The sequence below is a fragment of the Phoca vitulina genome, unplaced genomic scaffold (genome assembly GCF_004348235.1).
Source record: "Phoca vitulina isolate PV1807 unplaced genomic scaffold, GSC_HSeal_1.0 scaffold6, whole genome shotgun sequence".
Lineage (NCBI taxonomy): Eukaryota > Metazoa > Chordata > Mammalia > Carnivora > Phocidae > Phoca > Phoca vitulina.
In genome coordinates this window covers 37,003,135-37,011,796 of record NW_022589709.1, presented here as the reverse complement: position 1 = coordinate 37,011,796, position 8,662 = coordinate 37,003,135, and the positions used below count along the sequence as shown (strand labels likewise).

The 8,662-nt window shown below is 39.9% G+C and overlaps 1 long non-coding RNA gene across 1 annotated transcript in view; it reads right to left on the bottom strand.

The window, feature by feature from the left end:
* Positions 1 to 8,662, bottom strand: part of LOC116632243 — a 77,903-nt gene that overhangs the window by 12,657 nt on the left and 56,584 nt on the right. The window lies entirely within an intron of this gene.

The window sequence follows — 8,662 nt, the reverse complement described above, 5'->3', positions numbered from 1 at the left end:
GTGACTAAAAGAGGGACGCATAATCACTTCAAACATCACCTCCAGCAACCGAAGCCCGGTGAGAGCAACACAGACAGATACAGGTAGGCCCCACCTGAGGCTTTTCAGTCATACTCATGTACATGTACACTACTAATACTATCTTAGAACAGGAAAGAAAAGCATCTTGGCAAAAAACATTTCTATTCATTCACATGCTCAAGGGCTCTTTCTCTCTGAAATGTCTCACTGCAGACCCACGGCTGTTGAGATTTAAAGCCAACAAACTCACAAGTAAGCTTGGCCTTAACACACTTATTTACTAATTTACTTTATTTATTTGGGTTTTTAAAAAACAGGCCAAAAGTGTATGTGTTTAAAACGCCCTTCAGCTCTGAGTTCTCAGTGGCTTGGCCTACCTATTGCTGTGGGAATGGGGGTTGGTTATTTAAGGAGAGGGAACTTTGTTCTCTGTGAGTGGGCAAGTTTCCTAGGCTCTCTCTTTTTCCACCCCACCCCCTCCTTGCCTGTCTCAGGGGATCAGGGATCCTCACCCTGCTGAGGCCCAGCTTGGAAAGAAAGAACGCAGGAGCTTCAACTAATCTTGAATCTTGAATCTTGTTTGCCCAGCCTCTTCTATCCCACCCATGTCTGTGAGCCCAGGTCTAGTGTGAGTGTTGGAAGATGCCTACAGCAGGGGACCCTGGAAGTGTACTGAACTGGAGTAGGACTTTTCTTTCCCATGGTGCACTGAGCAGTAGAGGTGGTGAGGGGTGAGGGAGCCATGCTGCTGAATTCTGGTTGGCATTCCCCCCTTGTGCAAGATGGGGAGGCTGCGGATGGGGCAGCCTCTGCTTGGTTTGGTTGTGAGATAAACCTGGAGAAGCAGCACAGTTATCCCATTGAATTATTTGAGCAAAACACTGCTGTAAATAACTTTTGTTGTTGTCTTTTGTCAAAGACAATTGCTTTGGTTTAAAAAAAAATACAACACCCTTCAGCTCATGAACAAAAATGTCATACTACACAAGCATTTAAAATCGACCTGGAATCATTTTAGGTTCTTCCTTCTCTATCCATTATATCAAACTTGTCACTGACGCCTCTTCTTAATTTGAAATGTCTTTTGCAGCCCCCTTTTCTTCTGAATTCCTACTAAATCCTCCCCACCCCTTTGACAAGGCCTGTCCTCCTCAGCCTGGACTATGACAGGCTCCTAGCTATGCCTACATCTCCTATGCTGTAGTCTCCACTCCTTCCAAGTGATGCTCCCTCCACAGGGCCTCCACTTCAGCCATTCATTCCAAGATCTGTCTGAGGTAGGGCCCCTGAAGGATCTACTTAAGAGGCTCAGCACATCTGTGACCTTCAGTGCATCTTCATCAGGCAGGCAAAAGAGAAGCAACCTCAGCCCACCACATAGCAGGAATGGTATTCCTTTCTTGGCCACAAATGCACTGAATCACACTGAGTTTAATCTGCACAGCTTCATCATTGTTCCTCCATTTCCCTACTAACTCCACACATGTTGGCCCAACCTCCAGAACTGGCTTTTGCCCTGACTAGGTTTCCTTTCTCCTTCAAGACCTTGTGCCTTGCCCTGAACTTCAATCTGCTTGACTAGGGCCCTGACACTACCCTTCCCCAGATTCTATTCCAGAACTCCAGCTGCCGGCTGGAATCCAGCTATGATGAGATTGCCCGACTTCCATGACACCACCATTCCTGATGCAATCTCACCTGCTATCTACATTCTAGTTAACCAGATCTCCTGATGAATTGGATCTCCTCAGATCCAACACTTCCTCTTGTTTACTGAGGACTAGACTGCTGGCTAACCCTAGTGCTGCCAGGCTCCCAGTCCCTGATAACACCTAGTCTTGACTTCTCTTATTCCCTGGCAACCTATGTTGCTGAGATCCTACATAGGAACCCCATATTCCCAGCCTAGACAAATTCTACTTAAGAGGCTAGTTTTTGTAATATCTACAATGTCTTTATAATATAATTTATTTATTCATTCATTCAATTAGTCAGCAATTTATTAATTTATCCTCCCTTCATTCCATAAAAACTTAAAGAGGTTAACATTAACTTAGTTAAAAAAAAAAAAAATCTTACCTGACTACCTACAACTTAACCCCTGCCTGATTTTTGAAGTATCCCACTTTCCTATTCCACTTCATTCCCTAGTCTCCAAAAGGAAGTCTCTGCTTCTGGCACATAGGTTCACTGGTCTCTAAGCTCATTATGAATCTTTGTTCACCCCCTCTTTTCTGCCTTCTTAATTAGTTCCTTTAAACCTTTGGCACCTCACTTGTGACATGATCTAGAAAGCCTTCCCCAAGAAACAAATCCACAGTGACTTATCCCTTATCTGGATTCTTCTGGAGTAATCAATAACACATAGTTCAAGTACTTCGGTTTTCACTAAATATTTCCTATACATTAGCTCCCCAATTAGTTCTTTGAGAACTGGGATAAAGGCCATGTCCTGTATTTGTTATAGTGCCTTCTAGAGCAAAGTTCCACTTCTGCTTCTCCCCACCCTTACTCCACTCCCCAAACCCATGCTCATGAAGGAAAAGAGGAAAGGAGACTGAATCAAGTTACTGGAATCAACTAAACCTCTTAATAGGGGCTGGAGCTTTGGGTGTATGGAGAAAAAAGGTTAAAGTTTTGACTTCTGTAGGCTGTGACCTCTTTGGAGTTCATCTCTTGGGATTCTCTCTCTTTAGATTGTTTCTCTCTACTTCCACGTGGCCAATGAGGTAAAACAGGTCTAGAACTGCCTCCCACTTGGGAGATGCTTCCCAATAACCTTTCCCCAAGATAAGGCTTAGGGCGAACTAATTAGACCAGCTCTAACTTCAACTTTTTCTTTTTTTTGTTTTTCTCCTGCCTCAACCAGCCACTAGTAAAATAGGACCTAGAGAGTTGGACCCAGGAAAAAGGACCAAGGACATCTATCTGTGTGCAAGACACAATATTTCCAAGCAGTTCCATGTGGACAGCTGAGTTCATCAGAGACTGCATTAGGGTTGGGGGTTGGGGGTTGGGGGTTGGGCAGCACCTAGGTAACAAGAGTATATGTATATGTACTTGAGGTCTATCCTGTGCTTATCTCCTCCTGTGGACCCAGAAGATACCGAAGTAAGGATCTGTGGGTCCTTCTCAAAAAATATTCCCAATCCTTGTTAATTAATTTTTCTATAGTAAATATCTAAACTTTATCAGTATAGATCAAGAAGGCGCATCTGGCTGGCTCAGTCAGTAGGGCATGCATGATCTCAGGGTGGTGAGTTTGAGTCCCATGCTGGCCTGGAACCTACTTAAAAAGAATAAATTTTAAAAAATTAAAAATAAAAAAAAAAGAATTGACCAAGAATTCTAAGAAACTCTGAAGTTCAGAGTCAGGATTGTTTATGATTTATGTATTGAGTACATGCTTCATTAACTTTAGAGTAATTTTATTTCTATAAAGCCATCTCTCTATGAACTCATCTCTTACAACATAGATCTCTTGAGTTTGAGATCTTTTTGAGTGAGGATGCAAGCAAGACAAATTGCAAGGGTTTTGCAAGGCTTTCTGCCAAAGATTAAAGCCAGCAGACCTCTTGTATTATGAAATTTTGAATTAGCACTTGTAGATGACCAGAGCCCACTGAAGAATCATGTAATAGTCATGATATCTCACATATTATATTTAAATAATTGAAATATATCATACACATACTATATACATGTGTTTGTGTGTGTGTATATATATATGTGTATATGTGTATTTGTGTGCGTGTGTATATCTATAGGTGTATATACACACATATATATAACCTTGATATACTACTTGGAAAGAAATCTATAATGGATGTAGTTGTATCCCAAAGTCATGAGATCATTCATCACTTGTCTAAGTCTGTGGTCAAAACTCCATTTGGAAACAATGTTGTTAATTAGCATGTGATGCAGAGACTGCCAACTGTCCCTAATATCTCATCCTCCCCTTTTTTCCTTTATTAATAGAACCCCTGAATTTTGAGAAGTACATGGCCACAAAAATATTTTTTCAGACCTTCCTGGCAGATAGGTGTAGCTAGTAGGATGTTTGAAGTGCAACACCTAGGAAATGCCTTTATAAAGAATGATTATAAGGGCCTCTGGGTGGCTCAGATGGTTAAGCAACTGCCTTCAGCTCAGATCATGATCCCAGGGTTTTGGGATTAAGCCCTGTGTCAGGCTCCCCACTCAGTAGGGAGTCGGCTTCTCCCTCTGCCCCTCCAAACTGCCCCCACTTGTGCGCACGCACGCGTTCTCTCTCTCTCAAATAAGTAAATAAAATCTTTTAAAAAAAGACAAGAATGATTATGTACCTTGGACATGTGAATGAAGCCAACACCCAGGAAGAGCTGAGTAATAAGGTAGAAGTTTATTTTTCCCTTACTCAACAGTATAAGCAAAAGCAGCCCGGGGTTGATATGGTATCTGCACGATGTCAGGGAGCTCCCCCTAGCTTTTTTGAGCCACTATATTTTGGAATCTCTTAACCAAAACATAAGTTAGGCTGCTGTAGCAAATATAGCACTGTAATTCTAGCTCTGCCACTTATTACCTATCAAAACTTGGACAAATTATTTAAACTCTATGAATTTGTTTCTGTCTATACCTACCTCATAGGTTGTTAGCAACATGAGACTGTCTTTTTTTTTTTTTTTTTTGCTTCCCACTATATCCCCAGCTTCTAGCACAGTGTCTGCACATAGAAAGAATTCAATAAAAATTAATTATTATTTCTGTTCCTGTTGATATGCCAACTCTAGACACATAATGCCATACCTTAACAACTAACCATTAGGTACTTCCAATAAAGATCTGAATAATGCAACTAATCAACATGGTGTGCATTAGAGTGATCACATTTTCTGACCCAAATCTTGGAAAACCTAGTCTGACAAAAGGTTTTTTCTTACTTGTGAATTTATTTATATGAAAATTCTTATACGTTAAACCATTGGTTGTCAACTTAATAACTGACTTTACTTTTAAAAATTATCTGCTTAAGGGGCCCCTGGGTGGCTCAATCGCTAGGCGTCTGCCTTCAGCTCGGGTCATGATCCCAGGGTCCTGGGATCGAGCCCCAAGTTGGGCTCCCTGCTCGGCAGGGGGTCTGCTTCTCCCTCTCCCACTCCCAGTTCCTCTGCTTGTGTTCCTGCTCTTACTATCTCTCTCTCTCTCTGTCAAATAAACAAATAAAATGTTTTAAAAAAATTATCTGCTTAAATTGGGCATCCCTGGAAAGTCAAAGGCATATAGCCCCAACATTAATGGTTCTGTTCCCTCTAGTTTTTATTACATGTGCATGAATATGACGGGGGGGGGAACAACCCTGATTTTTATAACACATTTAGGGTTGTGAATTTGTATTGCAGTATTTCAGAATCTCAAGAAAAATCATTCTTATGTTTTCCCAAAGGAAGATAGGCACTTCTTGCTTCTGCAAAAATAGCATGGATGGTACAGGTAAAATAAAGCTGTAAACAATACCTAATACTGCCCCCATTCCCACTAATAAAGAAAGAATAAACTCAGGGAAAAAAAATAGCATGGATGAGCGAGTTTTCAGTAAAACACATTTTTTTTCTATTGAAGAGCACTTAATAAACACACACACCTGGCTGCTTTCACTTCTCCATGAGTGCCACCCATTTGCCAGTCATCGGAGTAATTCAGTCTGATCTGTTAAGGTGATGGATTTTGATAAACTGTGTAAGCCTGTCATTAAGGGGAGGATAGATTACAGTCTCTACGCAGGACATCATAGTGCTTACATTTCTCATCCATACAGCCTATGAAACATACAGGGGAACGCAAGATGAAAATAAAATTGAACATGGGCTTAACTGCTACTCTCTCCAGTGAATGATAAGAGCTGGTGACCAATCCACACTTTCTACCATATATATATATATATATATAGAGAGAGAGAGAGAGAGAGAGAGAGAGTTCTATTTCTTTCTGACTGATATAAAGACCTCTCACAAAGGACACAAAGATTATACACAAAACTGACTATTCAGTAATTTAAGTCTAACTTCAGGCCTTGTGCTTCCACTTTTAAAATATTATTCTTTCCTCTTTCGCCCTACCTATATATAGTCCTTTTGCTTCTCTATAATTTTTTACTTATGCACTTAAAATCCTCATCTAGAATGGGGATTATATCAATAGTGAAATTTGTTAGTTAGGTGAATTGAAGAAGACGAGTCTGAATTAATAAAAAGTGTAAAGTATGGGCTGTTGTCCAAAAGATCATGATAATAGCAACAGCTGATGTTTTGAGAGTTGACTACATGAAAATCAGGAGGCTGAACACTTTACATGTGTTATCTCATTGAGTCCTCATAAAAGCCCTAGAGCAGGTATTATCATCCCATTTTTACAAATGAGAAAATAAAACCTGAGAGATATTAAGTAATTTGCCTAAGTCCATGTAGCTAATGAGTTACAGAAATACTTTCAAATCTGAGTTTGCCGGACTTCAAAGCTCATGTTCTTTATCACCACATCAAACTGCTGGGTGTTTCCTTCAATCAATAATAATAATGATAAAGCAATATTTCAGATTAGTTTAACAAAACTAAAGTGTGGAAGAATATTGCTTTAGTGAAAAAATGAGAAGTGTTTGAAATTAGCTCACCAATTATTTTAGGAAGTTATTACCTGCCATTTATGGAGTATGTACTTCACACCAGACACTTTCTATACATTTAATCTAATCCTCACAGCAGCCCCATGAATTAGGTAAACTATCTCCCTTTTACACGTGATGGAAAAGATACTCAGAAAAGCCAAGTAATTTGCCCAAGGTCACATAGATAGAAAGTGGCACCGTCCTTGCACTATGCCTTTTCCCACACGACCTCATTACCTCTCCTGCAAGGCCTTTCTCTAGAGTGCTTGAAAAGCTCGCTTTATAAAACAATAGTGCCATCCCCCTTTAATTGTACTTAATACTATTTATTAGCTCAGCAAAGCTTTAATTCAGAGACAATGCAAAAGTAAACTTTAACCCAGCCCTGCTCTCATTATCATAAACTCCAAATTTAGTGAGGTCCACATTAATGGGTTTTACTGTATATAGAAAAGAGTTTAATAGTCACTTAGCCCTCCTCTATCTCCATTAACAAAGGTAAAAGGCCACACAAAGGTAAAGGAAGGAAGAACAGGGACCTTAAAACTAAAACAGATAAGAAGTGTCTGTAATTTGTACTTCAGCAAAAAATCATAATACATATGCCAGTGAAACAATACAGTACATACATACGCCAACATGTAACAACAAATTCAACTCTACAATTTTAAGTGCCCTATTCATCAATTAAAGAAAATTAATCCTAATCAGATGTTCATATTAAGGAATATAGCCATAGCAAATCGGCAATAATAATTAAAAGTCCATTTCAAATCTCTTTGGTGAGCAGGGAAATGATCTAACATAGCCAGGCTGCCCTAGTCCTTTCTGCAGCATTGTATAAATGTGCACATTAAGTGAAAATTCCTGGATGTTTAATATGGTCATCTTTGCTACTCACACTGCACTTGTTTCTAATGAAGATATGCTGCCATGTGCACCATGAATGGGGAAAATGTACAAGTTGTGACAGTTAAGCACATGTCTGCTCTGAGAGCCAAGTCCTTAATACACAGAATTTTCCCACCTAGGTCATCACAGTGTTACAAAGATTCCAAACAAATCCTACCCGCTTTGGACGGAGCTACTTGAAGCAGGCCGGATCCCATAGCTCTCTCTGGTTGCATCATGTTTTGTTTTGTTTTGTTTTTTCTTTTCTTTAGGTCAGCTTGTAAACGAACTGTTACACGGCTCTCTCAAGGCAAAAGAAATAGCCTTGGGATAGAAGCAAAACAATCCAGATGAGAGACAGCCCCCCTAGTCTTTCAGGCCCGATGCACTGTGAGGTGGGTGGTGGAACCCAATTTAAGATCATTGGTGGTTTGGTTAGACTCAGTAAGCCACGTGCTTCCTGGTGATAGTCAAGGGTAAAGGGGGTCGGTGTGCTGAGCCATTTTGAAGGATAGGTTTGCAGTCTTGGACACCCAGAGTGAACTAATCTCCCATTGCTACACTACATGAAGTATAAAAGTATAAACTTTCTACCACAGGAATGGAAATTAATATAAATATCTGAGACTGCCATAATTCTGATAATCCTCTATCCTGTGTTGCTTGGTTGGTTCGCAAAACAGGCTCACCAAAGTATTACCTCAGGATTCAGTCTTTCACCTTCACTTTCAATTCTGTTGGCCAAAGCATTGTAACCATGATTATTTCTTTTACAATCTACTTCAATTTCAAGTCACTGGAAGGCATTACTGGAGACAATATGGAGTCTCATTCTCTGAACTTTTCAAAGTCAGAGCGATAAACTCTGAGCTCTCTCAAAATCCTCCCCATTCTGAGTCTCTGATCACTACTAATCAATTAAATGTTATGAGACAGCCAGCAATTCCAGTTCTAAGAATCTTTCCTATGGAAATATTAGCACAAGTTCACAAAAATAAAAACAGTACCATGTTCACTGCAACACTATTTATAATCTCAGAAGTGTGAAAGGATCTAAATGGCCAGCAGTTGAGGAATGGTTTATTAAAGACCACTTAAACTACA